Here is a 17,548-nt window from a genome sequence, read left to right as displayed (position 1 = left end):
TGCATTGATTGGAAAGGAGTAGGACCCTGAAAAATGGGACGGTAAAATATGGACTGATAGTGATGGCAGTGGAGAAGTTGAAACCTTAGGTCATGCTGTGTCTTTTCTAGATAACCTTGTAATAGTCAGCACAGAGGGCATAGCCACCCCACCTGAAGCCTGCCTTGAAGAGTTGGTCACCCAACATCCACCTGAGGATGATTAATCCTCTTTCACCAGATAAGATTGTAAATGAATGCCCTGTAGCAATTAGCTTGGAGGATATTTCTAATTATTTTCATCACTCATCCACACCACCCCTTATTTCTTCCAGACCTACAACTAGACTAAAGTCCCAATAGGCCCCAAAAGGTGAGGAACAAAGTCACTTCTGAACCAACCACTGTCTAATAATACCCAAAATATCTGATCATTTCCTTGATCACGAGGAGGTACATTATACTCCAAAATAACTTCATGAGTTTTCCAATTTATATAAACAGAAATCAGGTGTATATGTGTGGTGATTGATTTTAAGAACATGGAATAATGGTGGGAATAATATAAAGCTGGATCAGGCTGCTTTAGTGATATGGGCCCACTAAACAGAGTGGGTCTGTTCTGCATTCACTGTCATAGCTCAAAGTGTTAGAAAAGTCATTATAATTTGTTTGGATGTTTAGGTGAAATATAGATCAAAAGGTGGCTGGTGTTACTGCCCAGAATTGCCCTGGTATAATGTAGATGAGGGGATCCAATGCTTAGAAAAATTGGAAACTTAGAGTGGATTTATCATGGAAAACCTATTCATACACCACAAGAAAATCTGAAGGATGCACCTTTTACCAGAATTGTGAGAAATGAATTTGTGAGACTAGCGCCCTTGTCCCTGAAGAACTCTGTAGTTGCCCTACTCTGTAGGTCAGATATTACTGTGGGAACTGTAGTCACTGAGCTGGAATCCTTAAACACAATGAGGATGACTGAATCCCTAGTTGACAGAAGCCAAATGGCAGCATTTAATCACCAAAGACAAGGTGGATGAGGCTATCATAGTGCACAGCAGACTCAAAGCAGGAGTTAAAATAATCTGACATTCAGAAACTTGTGGCATTAGTTAGTAGATCACATTGTACCTAGAAGGAGAATAGATGGGTAGTCTACTAAATTCTTGCTTGAGCTGTATAAATAAATAAAAGAGTTCTAGGTCAAGTGAACAGAAGTCTAACTTGAATTACAAAAACAGAGTCATAGCCCTTTAATCAATTTCCAGATTTGAGACTGTTTACAAATCCAGAACCCCTGAAATGAGGTGGAGGCCATGGCCATTTGGGGGAGGCCTTGTTACATGGCCACAAATTTATACTGTCAATCTTCTGCCAAGCCTTACCCAAGGAGACCAATGGCCTTTAACCAGGGTAAATGTGAATTGGGGAAAAGAAAATGATCAGATATTTTGTGTATTATTAGATAGTGGTTCAGAAGTGACACTATTTGCAGGGTAGCTAAAATGTCACTCTGGTCTTCCTGTCAGAGTAGGGACTTATGGAGGTCAGGGGATTGATGGAGTTTTAGCTCAAGTCCATTTCACAGTGACCCCTGGATCCAGTGGACCCGACCCCTGGATCTGTTATGCATTCTGGAACTGGAATGCATAATTGGAATAGACATACTGAGCAACAGACAGAATTCCCTCATTGGCTATCAAACTCATGGAGCTAGTGCTATTATGATAGGAAAGTCCAAGTGGAAGCCCCTAGAACTGCCTCTGTCTAGAAAAATAGTAAATCAGAAGGAGTATCAGATTCTTGGAGGGATTCCAGAGATTCCATATATTACTGCTGTTCTTAAGGAAGTGAAGGGTGCAGGGGTGGTGATCCCCACCACATCCCCATTTAACTGTCCTATTTGGCCTGTGCAGAACACAGATGGGCCTTGGAGGATGACAGTGGATTATCATAAATTCAACCAGGTGGTAACTCCAATTGTAGCTGCTGTTCCAGATGTGATATCATTACTTGAGCAAATCAATACATTCAATGGAACCTGGTATGCAGCTATTGAACTGGGAAACGCCTTTTGCTCAGTAGCTGTTCCTAAGAACCACCAGAAACAATTTTATTTCAGTTGGCAAAGTCAGAAGTATACTTTCACTGTCCTACCTCTGGGGTACATCAACTTTTCAGCCCTATGTCATAATCTTGTCCACAAGAAGCTTGATCACATCTCCTTCTCTCAAGACATCACACTGGTCCATTATATTGATGGTATCATGTTCACTGGACCTAATGAGCAGGAAGTAGCATTCTAGACATATTGGTACGTCATTTGTATGTCAGAAAATGGGAGATAATTCCAACAAAAATACAGGGATCTTACACCTCAGTGACATTTCTAAGTGTCCAGTGATGTGGGGCATGTTGAGATATCCTTTCTAAGGTTAAAGATAAGTTTCTACATTTGGCCTGTCCTACAACCAAAAAAGAGGTACTATGCCTAGTTGGTCTCTTTGGATTTTAGCAACACCATATTCCTCACTTAGTTGTGCTAATCCAGCCCATTTATTAAGTGACCAGGAGAGCAACTAATTTTGAGTGGATACCTGAACATAAAGAGGCTCTGTGACAGGTCCAGGCTGTGGGACAAGATGCTCTGCCACTTGGACCATATGATGCAGTTGATTCATTGGTGCTTTAAGTGTCAGTAGCAAATGGAAATGCTGTCTGAAGCCTTTGGCACGCACCTATAGGAGAATCACAATGCAGATGCTTAAGATTGTGGAACAAAGTTTTACCATCTGCTGCAGATAGTTTCTCTCCTTTTGAGAAACAGCTTCACAATGATTTTCCAGTTGTTTACAGGACACTTGAATATTTTTAGATGAGGGAAATGTGTCCATTATTTTTTCTATTCAAAGATTAAGTATGGTGTAAGGTGATGTGTACAGCTGCCAAATTGACAAGGGGTGACTGCCATAGTCAGGTTTATGTGTCAACTTGGCCAGGTGGTGGTTCCTAGTTGTCTGGTCAGGCAAATGCTGGCCTGTCTGTTGCTATGAGGAAATTTCATGGACTTCAATCACGATTACATTGGCTGCATCCACAGCTAATTGCATTTGTAATCAGCTAAAGATAATGTTTTCTGCAATAAGTGACACATAATCTAATCACCAGAAGGTTTTTAAGAAGGCTTTAGAAGAGACAGTCATTCTTTCTGCTTCAGCTTGTAAACCTCTTCTGTGGCTTTATTCAAGACCCTTCATTGGAGTCACCAGCTTCACAGCTTGTTATATGGATTTTGGACTCTTCAATTTCCATGGTTGTCCAGACAGTCTCTCCTGAGAGTTCATTCAGAAACTTCATCAGAGTTGCCTGCCCTACAGACCTTGCACTCTACATTCCCATGGTTACATGTGATACTTTTATAAATTTTGTATCTATGGATATCCCCTGCTGATTCTGTTTCTCTAGAGAATGTGAGGTAACACAGGGGTTATATTCGCCTAGTGCTTGCTCTTTTTTTCCTTTCAAAATGGACAATTCTATTTCCAACTTCTCTGTTTCTTGGACTATAGACAGCTATTGTACTTTATATTTTTTTCCTTTGGGGTTTCCTCTATATTTATTTTCATTTTTTTGGTGTGTGGTCTGGGTACCTTTATTTTTTATTGATTTTCAGTAAAGTGGCAATCAGGGGCTCTTATTTTTTTTATTTCACACTTTTGGAGTTCCTGTAATTGTAAGCCATCATTTATTTGTTTTAAAAAATATTTCCTCATCCAGAGATCTTTCAAAAACTATCCTGCCTGCCATTCAAGTTTGTCAATAAAATCCGAAAGACCTGAATGAACATCAGAGGTCTGAGACATAGCTCCTTAGAGTCTTAGACGAATTCATCTGTTTTTTGTTTATAAGATTGGATTCATGACCAATCCTTTCATTTATTTACTTATTTTTGAGGAAAGTCTGTGTATGGCATTTGATGGTTTGGTTCATGTTTCAACTTGACCAGAAGAAGGTCCCCATTTGTCTGGTGAAGAAAGAATTGGCCTAATCATTACTGCAAGGATATTTCATGGACTTAAATCATCAGTCAGTTGACTGCCCCTGTGGCTTCTGACATAGATGATCAACTAAGAGGAGTGGCTTCAACAGTGAGGAATCCCACAGGTTGCATTTATCCCAATCAGTTGAAGAATTTTAAGGACGAGGTAATGACTTCAGCAATCAGAAGGGAGAACTTTCATCTCATCTACAGCCAGCCTTTCCTAGGAATTAATAAAACAACTACATTATTGCCAGCTCATGGCCTGCCCTATGGAATTTGGACTTGTTCATCCCCAAAGTTGCATGAAACAATTTTGTAAACTCTGATATTTCCTATATCTCCCATTTCCCTAGAAAACTTTGGTTCTGTTTCCCTAGGGAACTTTGGTAATAGATGATAAAACATCATTGAATATGCCCACACTGATTTGGGTGGGCTTTCTGGAAGCAACCTTACCTATAACAATTGTTAGATCCCTTGTATCCTCTTCTGACTTTCTCATTTAGTTTGCCTCAGTTCCCTTCTGTTTTTCATTACCTCAGACTTAAAGCCATGAATAAATTGAAAAAGGTGAGGCAATCCTGGAATGTATACTCCAATTAGAATTTTAAATGTGCCTTGTAAATGTTTAGAACCATTTTCAGGCTGGAAAATTCCTTAACAGTAGCCCTGAGCACTGCTCTTAATCATAGATAAAAGTCACTGAGGTGCTATACCAGCAGTCTAAAAGATCTGGTCCTATGAGGTATCTGTTGAATTTAATTTGGACCTGCTGGGAAGGGTGCTTTAACTGCAATCCCTGCATTTTTCTCCTGGGCTCTCTAACCCACTCATTCCCACACATCTCCCAAGCTCCCTACATTTCCCTCCTTCCAATTTTGCTCTCTGATTTCCTGGGCCCTTTTCTGCTCCAGACTCCATCTCCCTTTCTCACTGTCCATCATTGCCTTGGACCACTCATTGTACCCAGGACCTGGATACACATCTGTTACCTTCTTAGCTCTCATGGTCTTTAACTACTCATAGAAGTGAAGGTCCTTATGCCTTTTACTTACCATGGTCTTTACATTCCTTCATTTATTATTTACCCTTCATCTCTAGCCTCTTCATCCCCAAGTCTACGAATATCCCTTGTAGCCCCAGAATACAATATATCCCACACCCTTAAATTCCTTGCATAGATTCCCTCCTTGTTCCCTTAAAGTCTGTGGTGCACTTTAACCCCTCTGCATCTTTAACCACACAATACCTCGTTAATCTCTGTCATCTTTCTCCCCCTGAGTTTTCTATGCACCTTATGTCCTCAGGGTTTCTCAGCTCTCTTCTTATCCCTATATACTCTTTTACTGTGCCACCATTCTTACACAACTTTATCCTACATGCTCACACTGTCACTCTCCTGATATTCCAACTTTCCAGCTCTATGCCTAGAGTGAAAATGATCACTTTAAGAACTTGTAAGTGTGATATTGAATTACTTTTGCATTGTTGCTCAGTTGGAAGGAGTGCAAAGAGTGGAAAAGGACCTTTTAAGATACCTGTAAGACTTAAGATGCCACTATTCTGTCAAAATGCATGTATTGTCAAAATACATACACAGGTGACTGTGTGAGTGTGATTTTATGAACTTGGGTAGATCTGTTTGAGTTTGTATCAGTGTCTGCCATAGTGAACATATACAAATGTGAGTGTGTATTTTGGTGAGTGTATGGAAGCATGTGAGATTGTAGTGTACAGTGCATATGAATGTGTACATGTGTAAATATGTGAATATATAGTTGTGTGGGTTTGCATGCACATTTGTGTATGCATATGTGTGTAAATGGATAAGTGTGTGACTGTACAACACTGTGGTTCTAAATCCTGACTACAGTATTGGGAATATTAGATAGTATACCTGGATCAAATTGTGCAAATATTTTGTTGTAGGAAAATCCAAAGGACAATTTGAATTTATGTTTTAAATTTCTAAATTGCAAAGGCAATTATTCTTCATTACTGACAGATAAATAATTGTGTATATGTGTGTGTATGTGTGTGTGTGTGTTTGCATGTGTGTAGAGGGCTTTTATAAACATTCAATTCCCTTGAACTGAGAACATGGCATTGGCTTATCTAATAGTTAAGAAATTGTAGAATCGGCCTGTTAAACCATCGGATGTCTGTGCTCTTGAAGGATACATAAACTGCTGTCCTATCAGTATTGTTAGGAACAATATTCCTAACAGAATATTGTTCTGTTAGATTTCTGACCACTACTCAGGGAAAAAATAATGGGAATGGATTTTTTCAAAAGATTGTATGTATGAATCAAAATGATATGGCATTGAGCTGTTCAGATGAATTTTATGATTTCTAATGCAAATTACTGGCATCATATTGTTCCTTTTACTTCTATCTCTTTATGAATCCTTCTCAGTTATTTTACCAGATTCCTTTCCTCTGGTCATAATTTAATTAATATTGAAGCTTAGTGAACTAAATCCTACTTTGTGAGGAAGGATTTCTCTGGGAAGCAGAGCCTCCAGTGAGATACACTTACCTCACTGCCAGTCTCTCACATATAGACCTCATCATTACTTGTCTCCTCCACGAGACCCTCTCTGCCTCAAGGATTCATGGAAAAGAAAGAGCCTCTTCCAAAGCCTCTGAATTCTCTTTGGAGATGCTAAGTATGAGTTCATAATTATTTTCTGGTAATTATCACCCGGGAAAATTTTTTTTTCAGAAATATTCTCAGTGTCCCAAGACTGCAGTGAAATGATAATTACAGTGCTGTAGGGAGGTGAGGCCACAGGGCCACAGGCCCGTATCTCAGGGTCAGGCTGCTTCTCCGACACTTGCTGAGTGCTCATGATGGTCATACTGAGTCCACTGACCTGACAACAGAAAGAAGTAGGGTGGGTATTTTTAAACCAATCTGAGTAGTGTCTATTTAAAAAGGAGTTATATGAGGAGTAATTGTAAGCAATCTTATTGGAAAATGGGAATCTTCTGGCATTGTAATTGGTCTAGGACCAAAGTTATCTTGGAAAAGTAAATTATTCCTGATGCCTGGGCTGAGCTGCTATGGAGAGATGGGGGTCAGCAGAGTTGTGAGTAAAACACTTCATGCTTATAACAAAATGTCAGATGAATCTGAAAGCATCAGTTAATCTTGTGTAGAAACAGTTTACGTGAGTGTCAACTGCTGGGATGAAAATGTTTCTCTAACTCTGATCATATGAGGTGCTTTTTGAAAATAGTAATTGTGTCTGTACTGAAAATGTAAGTGGTCTGTCAATTATAGTGAGACCTTTTTCCCTCTCGAATTAGGGAAGCAGGATTTAAGGAAAAGCTAACTTTAGAGTTATGGGCTTCAACAGCAGCTGTCATGCACCAATGTAACTTATGGTATTTTCTCTGATTTAAAAATATTCTAATATCAACCCAATAATGGCCACTTCAGTTTTTAAATGCACAAACTTCAATATTATGCAGATTTAATTTTCTGTATGTGTCTTATGGGTTTAATAATAGTCTCATCTCATTGCCAGTAGTTTTACATAACTCATATTATGTAATTAGTGAATATATGAAATACAAATAATAATTATTTGGTTTCTAGCCTATATATATATATATATATATATATATATATATATATATATATATATTAGTTTTTATTTTTAACATATTGTTGCTTCAGGTCCTGTAGTTTGGGACATGATATGAGATTGTTGAATAATTCCTCTGGTAGGCACTGTCATATCTTTGTTTCTGGTATAAAAGCAAGTGAACTTTCCTACTGTCATGTTGCTTCCTGTTGAAATGGAGCTCAAAGAATATTAAGGAATGATGAGAAAGAAAGGAAGAAGGAGAGAAAGAAAGACACAGACGGGCTCAGGGGGTCTGAAGCTTGAGTTTACTTCAGACAGACTTCAGACAATTTTATTCTTAACCAGATCCTGGTTATATACCACAGCATGACAATAGGCATGCATGCATTTCCTGAGGGAAAAAAGTTCTTATCTTTCAGTGTTCTTCCTTTGTACTTAAAATAACCATTTGGGGTAAACAAACATTCTCTTCCTCCTAGACTGTCTTACATAAATTGGATAACATAAAGCAGCTTACTGCCACCACCACCCTAATGCCATCTACTCCCAAGTAGTTCTGCAGGTCTTATGTTAGTCCTACCTCCTACACTGCCATCCAAATATTGAGCCAGTCATGTTTTAATTAAATCCAATTTGTTCAAGGAGAACATTCCTGTACTATTTCAGTCCCACCAGTGTGTCTGTATTTTGTTACATAGAATATTCAACGCTGGCAATGGTGGTGCAGTGACAGAGTTCTCACTTGCCATTCTGGAGACCTAGGTTCGATTCCAGGTGCCGGCCCTGGCAAAAAACAAAATGAAACAAAACAAAATACAAAAAATACTTTATTCATAAGTAATATTACCCCTATATTAGATGGTTAAACATTACTGAAACTTGTTACAACCAAAATGTTAAAGTATGACACGACCTGCTTAAAATCAGATTGTAATGGTTAAAAACAAAAAAATATATAATCTATATCTGGATTATTGCAATAACACAGCTAAGTGCTTTTGTTAGTAGAGCATGGTGGTTAACTGGCAAGACCAGTTCTAGTGTCCACTGTACTGCTAATCAGCTTTGAGTGTAGACAAACCTCCCTGTGCCTAAGTGCTCCTTGTCATTATGACAAAAGCAGTAGTAGTGGCCATCTCATAGATTTGTGAAGATTAATGAAGTTACCACATGTACAGTGTGTACGGCAAAGATTCATTCATTAATAACATACCTTAAATATTACACATGCAAATATAAGAAAACTCTTAATGAAAGACAAACATTAAATCAATGTTTCTTAGAGGACACTAATGGTAAGTGGAGAAGACTGGATTTCAGTTGATACATGGCCCACATCTCCTATCCCCATAAAGAACCTTCTGGTGCTGAAGACAAATGTCAGTCTTCAGCACCAGAAGAATGGTAGAATGGTAGAATGTCCTCCAGGGATTTAGCGACAGGCTTGGTCTTCTTATCCCAGACTGTAGTTGGAGTCCTGGGGAATTTATTTCTTCTTTACCATCATATCTACCTTTATGTCACTGAGTGCCAGTTTAAATCCACAGATTTGATTCTCAAGCACCTGATTTTAGGAAACTCTTTGTTCATTCTCACTATTTTTTTTTAAAAATGGAGTCCCTTGGACAATGGCAGCATTTGGGCTGGAAGAGTTCCTCAATGATTTCTGATGCAAACTTCTTTACTACCTTTGCAGTGTGGGTGGGGCTGTGTCCATTGGCAGCACCTGCCTCTTGAGTATCTTCCAGACCATCACCATCAGCCCCAGGATCTTCAGGTGGGAAGAACTTAAAGTGAAACTACCCAAGTACATCAGCTTCTCCATAGCCCTGTGCTGGCTTCTCTACATGCTGGTAAATATCATTGTTCCTATGTATGTGACCCGCAATTGGAAAAATGTTACCATCAAAAACAGGAGAAATTTAGGGCTCTGTTCTGCTATAATTCACAATAGCAGTGCAGACTCACTGTATGATGCATTGTTATTATTCATTAATACTATGTTTGGGTCCATGCTCTGGGCCCACAGCTCCATGGTTTCCATCCTGAACAGACACAAGCAGGGGGTGCAACACATTCACAGGACCAACCTCTCCCCCAGGTCCTTCTCTGCATCCAGAGCTACATAAACCACCCTTTTACTGCTGAACACCCTTGTATCCTTTTACACCCTCTCTATCATCCTTCAGGCTTGTATTACCTTTTTAATTTTCCAAGTTTGTGGCTGTTGCAGATAGATGCAGTATTTGCTGCATGTGTCCCAACTGTCAGGCCCTTTGTTCTCCTTGGCCATGACTCCAGTGTATTCTGACTCAGCTTTTCCTGCAGCAGGAATAAAAAGTCCCCAAATTTGATCAGGTATATGTAAATGGTATTTCTTTGTATCACATGCAGTTACTTGGTCTCTAGGCCCTTACAGTATTGTAAACCCAATCATGAAGGTTTTACATATTACAAAAGTATAGCAGTATACACAATGCATACATTACTATATATATGAATGACTGCATATGTGTATGTATTTATGTGTCTGTGTGCATATACACACCTACATTCATATGCAGATTATGTTTCTGTTCTATTAAGCAATAATATTTGAAATCTGGATGTCAGAAATGTAAAAATAATATTAATTACAATGACAAAATAGTTAAACTTAAAATCCATTCCATCTGATTTTTTCTATATATCAACTTATTTATGTATTATATATAATCCCATTAGTCAATTAATTGTTTAAAATTGTATGAAATATTTGTTTTTATGTAAATAAGTTTTTGTTTTGCCATATCTCTGCAAACAATTTACAATTGAATGCAATCACTCTTAATGTAAGAGGAGAGACTAATCTGTTTGTTAATAATTGACAAATTTGCAATTAAGTTTATCAGCTGATCATCTTCTCTTCATATCACTTGTTCTATTTTTCTTGTTTTGTCTAACTTAAATTCTTCTCTGTTAATTTTTGAAATAATTCTGCATTTTACCCTTTTTCTTGAAAGTTGTATACAGTATCTTTCAATTTTTACCCTAGAAATTAAAACATCAGTTTAAAACTCATCACAGTATCAAGCTATTTAATATCTTTAATTTTTACCTTGTCAATATAAGGACAATAACAGGACTCATACCTATAAAACATCACTCAATTTAAAAGAAATTCTGATGTTTTACAAGATATTTAAGGAAAATGCCCATGTCATAAGTATACAGCTTGATAAAATTTATAGAACTGGATGCGATCTGTATGAAGTTCCTAGATTAGAAACCAAAATATTTTATGAAATTTGTAGATTAAAAAACAGAATTTTTCATGAAGTCTTTATGTTAAAATACAAACCATAACACAGCAGAACCCTGCTACATTGAGATGCATCACTCTGCCCCATCCTTATCAATGATTGCCAGGTTAATCTTGCTTTTCCATCCTACAGCTCAGTTTTACCTCTTACCCGAATGCTAGGTTCAGTAACTTAACATCCCTCATTTTGTTCTTTTAACCCTGGGAAGAGAGTGTGTTCGGAGAAGAGCTTGCAGCTGGGCTAATTTCTGCATTGCCTCAATATTCCCTGTAAGTGAAACACCCATCTGTTTACATCACTGGAATGTCACTAACAGATAGGTACATAAAAAAGGACATCTTACAGAATCAAAAATTATGCCTTACAAATAATGGGATCTTAGATGTATTGAATAAGAATATGTAAAAATTGTAATAAAGAGAAGCCTGTTTACTTTTAGTGTGTATTATGTTAAATGTCCTATTTCCATATAATTTTATTTAATTATGTTACAGACTTTATTGAAGTGGGGTTTACTGAGTTATAAATTACATTTTGGAAAATTAATACATTTTGGATGTTCATTTATATGAAATTTGACAAATATTAATAGTCATGTAACCACCATTACAATCTAGGTATAGCCTTTCTCAGTTCTCCAAAGATTTATGTTCTCCTTGATATCCATACCCTCCCTTCATATCAGATTTGAACAAACTCTTATAGGATGGATGTCTTTCTCTATATGCTTCTCTTATTCATAATCTCATGTAAATAGAATAATATCATTTATGGCATTGTGAATATTTTTTCTTTCACTCAGTGTAATACTTTTGATATTCACTCATGGTTTGCCTATATCATTAGTTTGTTGTTGTTGTTGTTTTGACTACAAACTCATTGTATGCATACATCAGTGAGTTGATGCACTTAAGGTGGTTAAATTCATATGTCGACTTCGCTAGATTATGGTGCATAGTTCTTGATCAAGCAAATACCAGCGTTATCATTACTGTGAGGGTTGACATGGATTTAAACTGTTAGTTAGCTGATTGCATCTATGAGTGATTACCTCTACACAGATGAGAGGAGTTTCCTCTTCTGATCAGATGGAAACCTTAAAGTGAGAATGGAGGAATTCAAGCAGTCACAAAGAAGAATTTCTACCTATAATTCAAGCAGCCAGTGTTTACTCCAGATTTCAGTATCACCTAAATCTAGTTTCCAACTTGCACCCTGCCCAAAAGAACTCAGACTTGCCAATTGCCATGGAGGGTGTGAGCAAAATTCCACAATAAATCTGTTAATATTTTCACACACACACATATATAATCTCTCTGGAGAAACCTGACTATGCTGACTAATGCATCATGTCAGTTCTTAGACATTTCAGTTGTTTTCACCTTTGGAAACTCTATTATGAAGCTGTAAACATTCTGTACATCTTTAAGTGTTGTGTAGCTTACTTGATATTAAAATTAAGTGTGCATATTTAAGATATGCTAAAATTTGTACCTTTTGCTATTATTTACTCTAGAGATTAAAATTTTAACTCTTCTAAAATAAGGTCACAGTGCTTTACACAACTCTTTAGTTTATAAAGAAAACAAAGCATTTGAGACCCACTGATATATTGGGAAATAAAAAAATTCTCTCTTGAAAATATGCTGAATCCTTGAACACCTGACAGATTAGAGAATAGTGGCACCATTGTATTAGTCATTGCATTTGCACTTCCTGCTTCCCCTTTTACCTTGCTTTTATTCAATGACATTGGCAGAGACAGAAATCTTGGAATGATTAGGAGTATGAAAACAAGAGAATGGCCTGTATTAACTCCCCAGCAACAGGAATCTGATTGGGGTCAGGGGTAACATAAATACATGGCATTGTCATATTAATTACTATCTGAATTGCTTACTGAAGGAGGGAGTTCATCGTATCTCCTAGACATTTTTATCCAACTTTAAATTAAAGAGGAATATAAAAGGGCAAAGATATAAAATATATATTTTCTCAATGTACTTCTAAATTCTCCTTATACATGAGAAGTAGACCCTTGGAAGTATTCAATATCATACTTGATAATTATAGATAAGTGTAAGTAAGGAATTGAGGGAAGGGTAAGATGAAACTTGTACTGGCTAAAATCACAGACATTGAGTGAATGCATCTACAACCATAGATTTATAGATCCAGAAACAATTATACAAATAATGTAAATACATATTTCTAGCTCTGTTTTAGAAGGTCTAAGACGTCCTCATACAGGGCCTAAGATCAGGGACATTCAGTAGTAATGAATACATTCAGAACCCAAACTTTATTTCTATTAACATTGTCTAATCAATGGCTCCTTGCAGAAATGGATGATTCTTTGCCTGATTCAGGAAAATTACCAGATGAGTCTGAAGAACTGTGAGGTGCCAGAAATAAAGAAAGTGCTCAAAGGAAAAAAGATCAGGTTCCAATGTAAAAGAATTCCCAATAGACAAAGCAGGAAAAATTTGAGTAACCAAATGAATAGCATGTTATTAGATTATAACAAAAGGATAAAATGCAGGTAAGCCCACATTGGTTGACCTGATAATTAGATGAAATGATATATATGTCCCCGAAAGAGACATTCAAATAAATAAAATACTGAAACATCAGAGGAGGCTTGGCATATCTGTAAAGAAATAATGGATTACTCAACAGTCATGGTTGAAAACAAATTTAATTATATCTTACCTTCTATGAATTCCATGCAGAAGTGTTGCACGTATCCAAGGGACCAGTTAGATATTCGAAACCCTAAAAATATTCCATCAAAAATTAGAAAGCAAAACATTAGGATTATTATATAGGGGAATATTTCTCTAAGAAAATATAAAATACAAAGTACAAGTCAAAGATTAAAACTCTGATAACACGAAGGTGAGTAAATATTGTCTGAAAATATACTTTGACGTCCCCACAAAAATGAAAGAAGATATTTCCAATGTGCATCACCCAGAAAGAAATTGTGCCCAAAATAGGTAGTAAATTATTTCTACCCACCCACAAATGAAAGCCTCCAAAAAATGTCGAAAGGTATATGAACAGCCAATTCATGGATAAGGGACCTCATATGGTGAATAAAGTGTTTTGTTACATACACTTCTTAATTATAATGTTGATGTGAATAAAAATATCATTTCACTTATGTAAAACTATTAAAACCATACACTAAAAAGTGGGTCCATGATGTAGGGAATTGGAGCCTCCTTAAGGGTTTGTGGATGTGCAAATGGTTGAAACATCTCAGAAGACAATGTGGTCACATGGACTTAACTTGAAGATGCCTGAAAACATCTCCAGCAATTCAAGTCCTAATTTTATATTCAGAACAACAAGGACATTGCCTGAGTCTATTCATGGCAACATTGACAGTTGAAGGAAGATCCTGGAAGCAACATTCATAAGTTCAAGGACTAAAAAGAAATAATAATAAAAAATCCGCTGTATCTACAGAAGAAAAAAATGGTGAAACTGAATTAGCTAAAGGAACAGGTATTAGTGAGATTTCCAGAAAATTGTTCTAGTGAAACAGCATGATATATTCATAGATAGTATGGTTACTTATAGGTATTATAAACAGTAAGAATGTAATATATAGTGTTAAAAGGTTATACTTATATGTTACCATATTTAAAATGCATTGGAATGGGAAACAACATACTACAGTGATTGTAGAAGCTATACTCGTAGATAACATAGAAGTGCAGAGGAAAATGAAACATGAAATCAAACATTCCACCAAGTCTTGGGAGAGCAGAAGATATTTATATCAAAGAAGATTTTTCTTATATTTGTTAGCTTAGTATGAATGCAAGAATGTTTTTAGTCATCAGAAAGCCCACCTGGAGAAGGAAACTTCCCTTCAGCCTCTCACATACTGAATCATCCTATAAGCTCCACCATGCCCTGTGGATTTGTCCAGCCTCCACAATCTCAGGCTCTGAGGACTGGTGGGGAGGTAACACTTTGCTGTCCTTTACAATTCACTTCCGTGGTTTATTACCTACGATATAGGTGAGTGGGAGATATCTACATTGTGGTGGTTTTCGGCATCAGGGAAAAGTCAAATGTTTAGTAGAATATTTATGACAGAATCTGATTCAAAATTTCCAAAGAATTCTCAATGATGAAATGAGAAGTGGGAACCAACAGGAGACTTCTGGGACTAATTTTGGATTTTAAATCGTCTTGCATCCAGCTAATTGAGATAAGAAAGAGAAGAGCCAAGGGACCAGAGGATGAAATCAGGGACAGGACATTCATAAGAAGGAGGTTTCAAATGGTGGGTTTTATGTGAATTTTAGATTCTGAAGCACAAACCAGCAGCCTTAAACTGGAATAGGTTGTTAGGAAAAGCTGTCAAATGTAGAATGTGCTTACCTTATGAGTATAAAAATTTAATATTGGATTGTTTATTATTTGGAAGTGGGCTTTAAGAGCAGTTGGAGTCTGCTAATGTTAAATATATGACAAGTTGAAGACAATTTCAACACTCAATAGAATAATGAGAAATATTTCAAAGTTTTCAAATTAAGCATCTCCTAACCTATTGTCATATATAGTTTCTAGCTGAATTTCCAAAGCATTTCAAAAAATTTGTTTGATTTGGAAGTCCAACTGAATTCTACCACTAGTATGCACTCTGACAAGAATGTGGGTTCAAATAATTTATTTTGTCATTGAACCAAGTAAGAACATAAAGGACATTTAGGGAATTGAGAGGGACAAGTAAAGGAAATCAATAGAGAATGAGTTATGAATCATATTATTTTTATTGATTTATAAAAACAATATCGCATTTTTTAGTCAGAGCATTAACTCCTTATGCATAGGGACCATTCTCAGAGTATTTTTTTCTGATCACTTCTCAGGGATGTGTTATGACAATGGAAAGTTTTTCAAATTTAGAGTGCATCACAATTATCTGGATGGATTGTAAAAGCATAAATTGAAAGGCCCCTCCTCAATAATACTGATTCTAAAGTTGTGAACAGGGGAACAAGATGCCTTATTTTCTACGAATTTGGGTGATGTCAGTACTTCTGGTCTAAAGCCATACTTGAGAATCAGTACCTTCTGACATATTTATTGTGTCTTCTCCAGTAAGAATGTGGATCCAAAGGGGAAAAATAAGTCACACAAGTGACTGGGTATATTCTTAACTGGTCTCTGGTAGTATTGTGGGTGAGATTTCTAGTTGGCAGCAGGCTGACTTTCTTTCATATACTCATTTTGATGCTGCTTGTAGACACCGGGCCCCAGCAGTCAGAGAAGGGTCTACACAGGGATTGTGAATGTAGCCTGGAATGGAACTGTCAGCTCTTCCTGATCAGTCCATGTTGCTTTGTTTTTAGGACACACCCTGGATGAGGTGGGAGTCGTAGGTGCCATTGATTGCCCAGGAAAGGAGGGAATTCTGAGAAACAGGATGGGAAAATCCACCCACATTCCTGTCTCCTTTTTGGAAAGCATTTGAAGTGAACATTGTAATCATGAATGTTTCATATGAGGGAAAGCGATGGTTCTGAGGATATGGGGTATGAGATGTGCAGACATGAAGGAAAGGCACAGATTCTCATGTTTCTCATGACACCCCTCTTCATGCACAGGGGGGCAGTAGGGCTAGGCTGTTCCTAAGCATCGGTATTTACCACTAACTGCAAGTCCAATATCTCAACTGTGTGTAGCAAGGGTGTCTTCCTCTTATGTAATAAATTTTAATGAATAAAATATTTTTAAAAAATTGAACTGAAGTATTTTGGTGTGTCATATTTATGGCATTTATGTTCTGTCAAACTAACTGAAAAATTCTAATTTCAGCTTTAAACTGCAATTTTTGTATGATATATTAATATTCCATAGATTCCACCAAAAGTAAACAACTACTGTTTCACAGTATCAACAACTACTTGTGCAATCATCCATTAAAATGAGTTTCAGAACATTCTCATTACTTCGAAAAGAAGAAAATAACAAATAGACTTAAAAAAGAAAACCCAAAGTACACAGTGTCCCTTATCCCCCAATATTATTGAATGCTAGTATTATTGTGCTACATTTGTTGCTGCTTATGTAGAAATATTAAGATATTTCTGTTAAGTATAGTCTAATTTGCAATAGACTGTTTCTATTCCATATACCACTCTATTACTGATTCTGTACATTTATGAATCTCCAATTCTCATATATTCTGCATTATAAGGTTATTATTTTACCTTTACCACAATCATAAAAATGGTGTAATATAGTATCTATTCTTTAGTGTCTGACTTATTTCACTCAGAATTGTATCCTCAATGCTCATCCATTTCGTCATATGCTTACTGTTGCATAATATTCCATCGTTTGTATATCCCACATTTTGTTAATCCACTCATCTGTTGATGGATATTTGGATTGTTGGTAATTGTGAATGATGCTGTGCTCTAGTTTGCTAGCTGCTGGAATGCCATATCCCAGAAACAGAACAGCTTTTTAAAAGAAGAATTTAATAAGTTACAAGTTTACAATTGTGAGGCTGAGAAAATGTCCAAATTAACACAAGTGTATAGGAACGTTCAATGTAAGGCATCCAGGGAAAGTTACTTTGATTCAAGAAGG

General features: G+C 36.7%; 1 pseudogene; it reads left to right on the top strand.

Moving 5' to 3' along the window:
• Positions 1-9,042: 9,042 nt before the first annotated feature.
• LOC143658682 (vomeronasal type-1 receptor 4-like) lies at positions 9,043-9,993 on the top strand (annotated as a pseudogene).
• Positions 9,994-17,548: the final 7,555 nt, after the last annotated feature.

The sequence above is a fragment of the Tamandua tetradactyla genome, chromosome 16, assembly GCF_023851605.1.
Source record: "Tamandua tetradactyla isolate mTamTet1 chromosome 16, mTamTet1.pri, whole genome shotgun sequence".
In the NCBI taxonomy this organism is placed as follows: domain Eukaryota; kingdom Metazoa; phylum Chordata; class Mammalia; order Pilosa; family Myrmecophagidae; genus Tamandua; species Tamandua tetradactyla.
The sequence above is the reverse complement of the archived record's forward strand: the minus strand, read 5'-3'. Positions and strand labels throughout refer to the sequence as shown.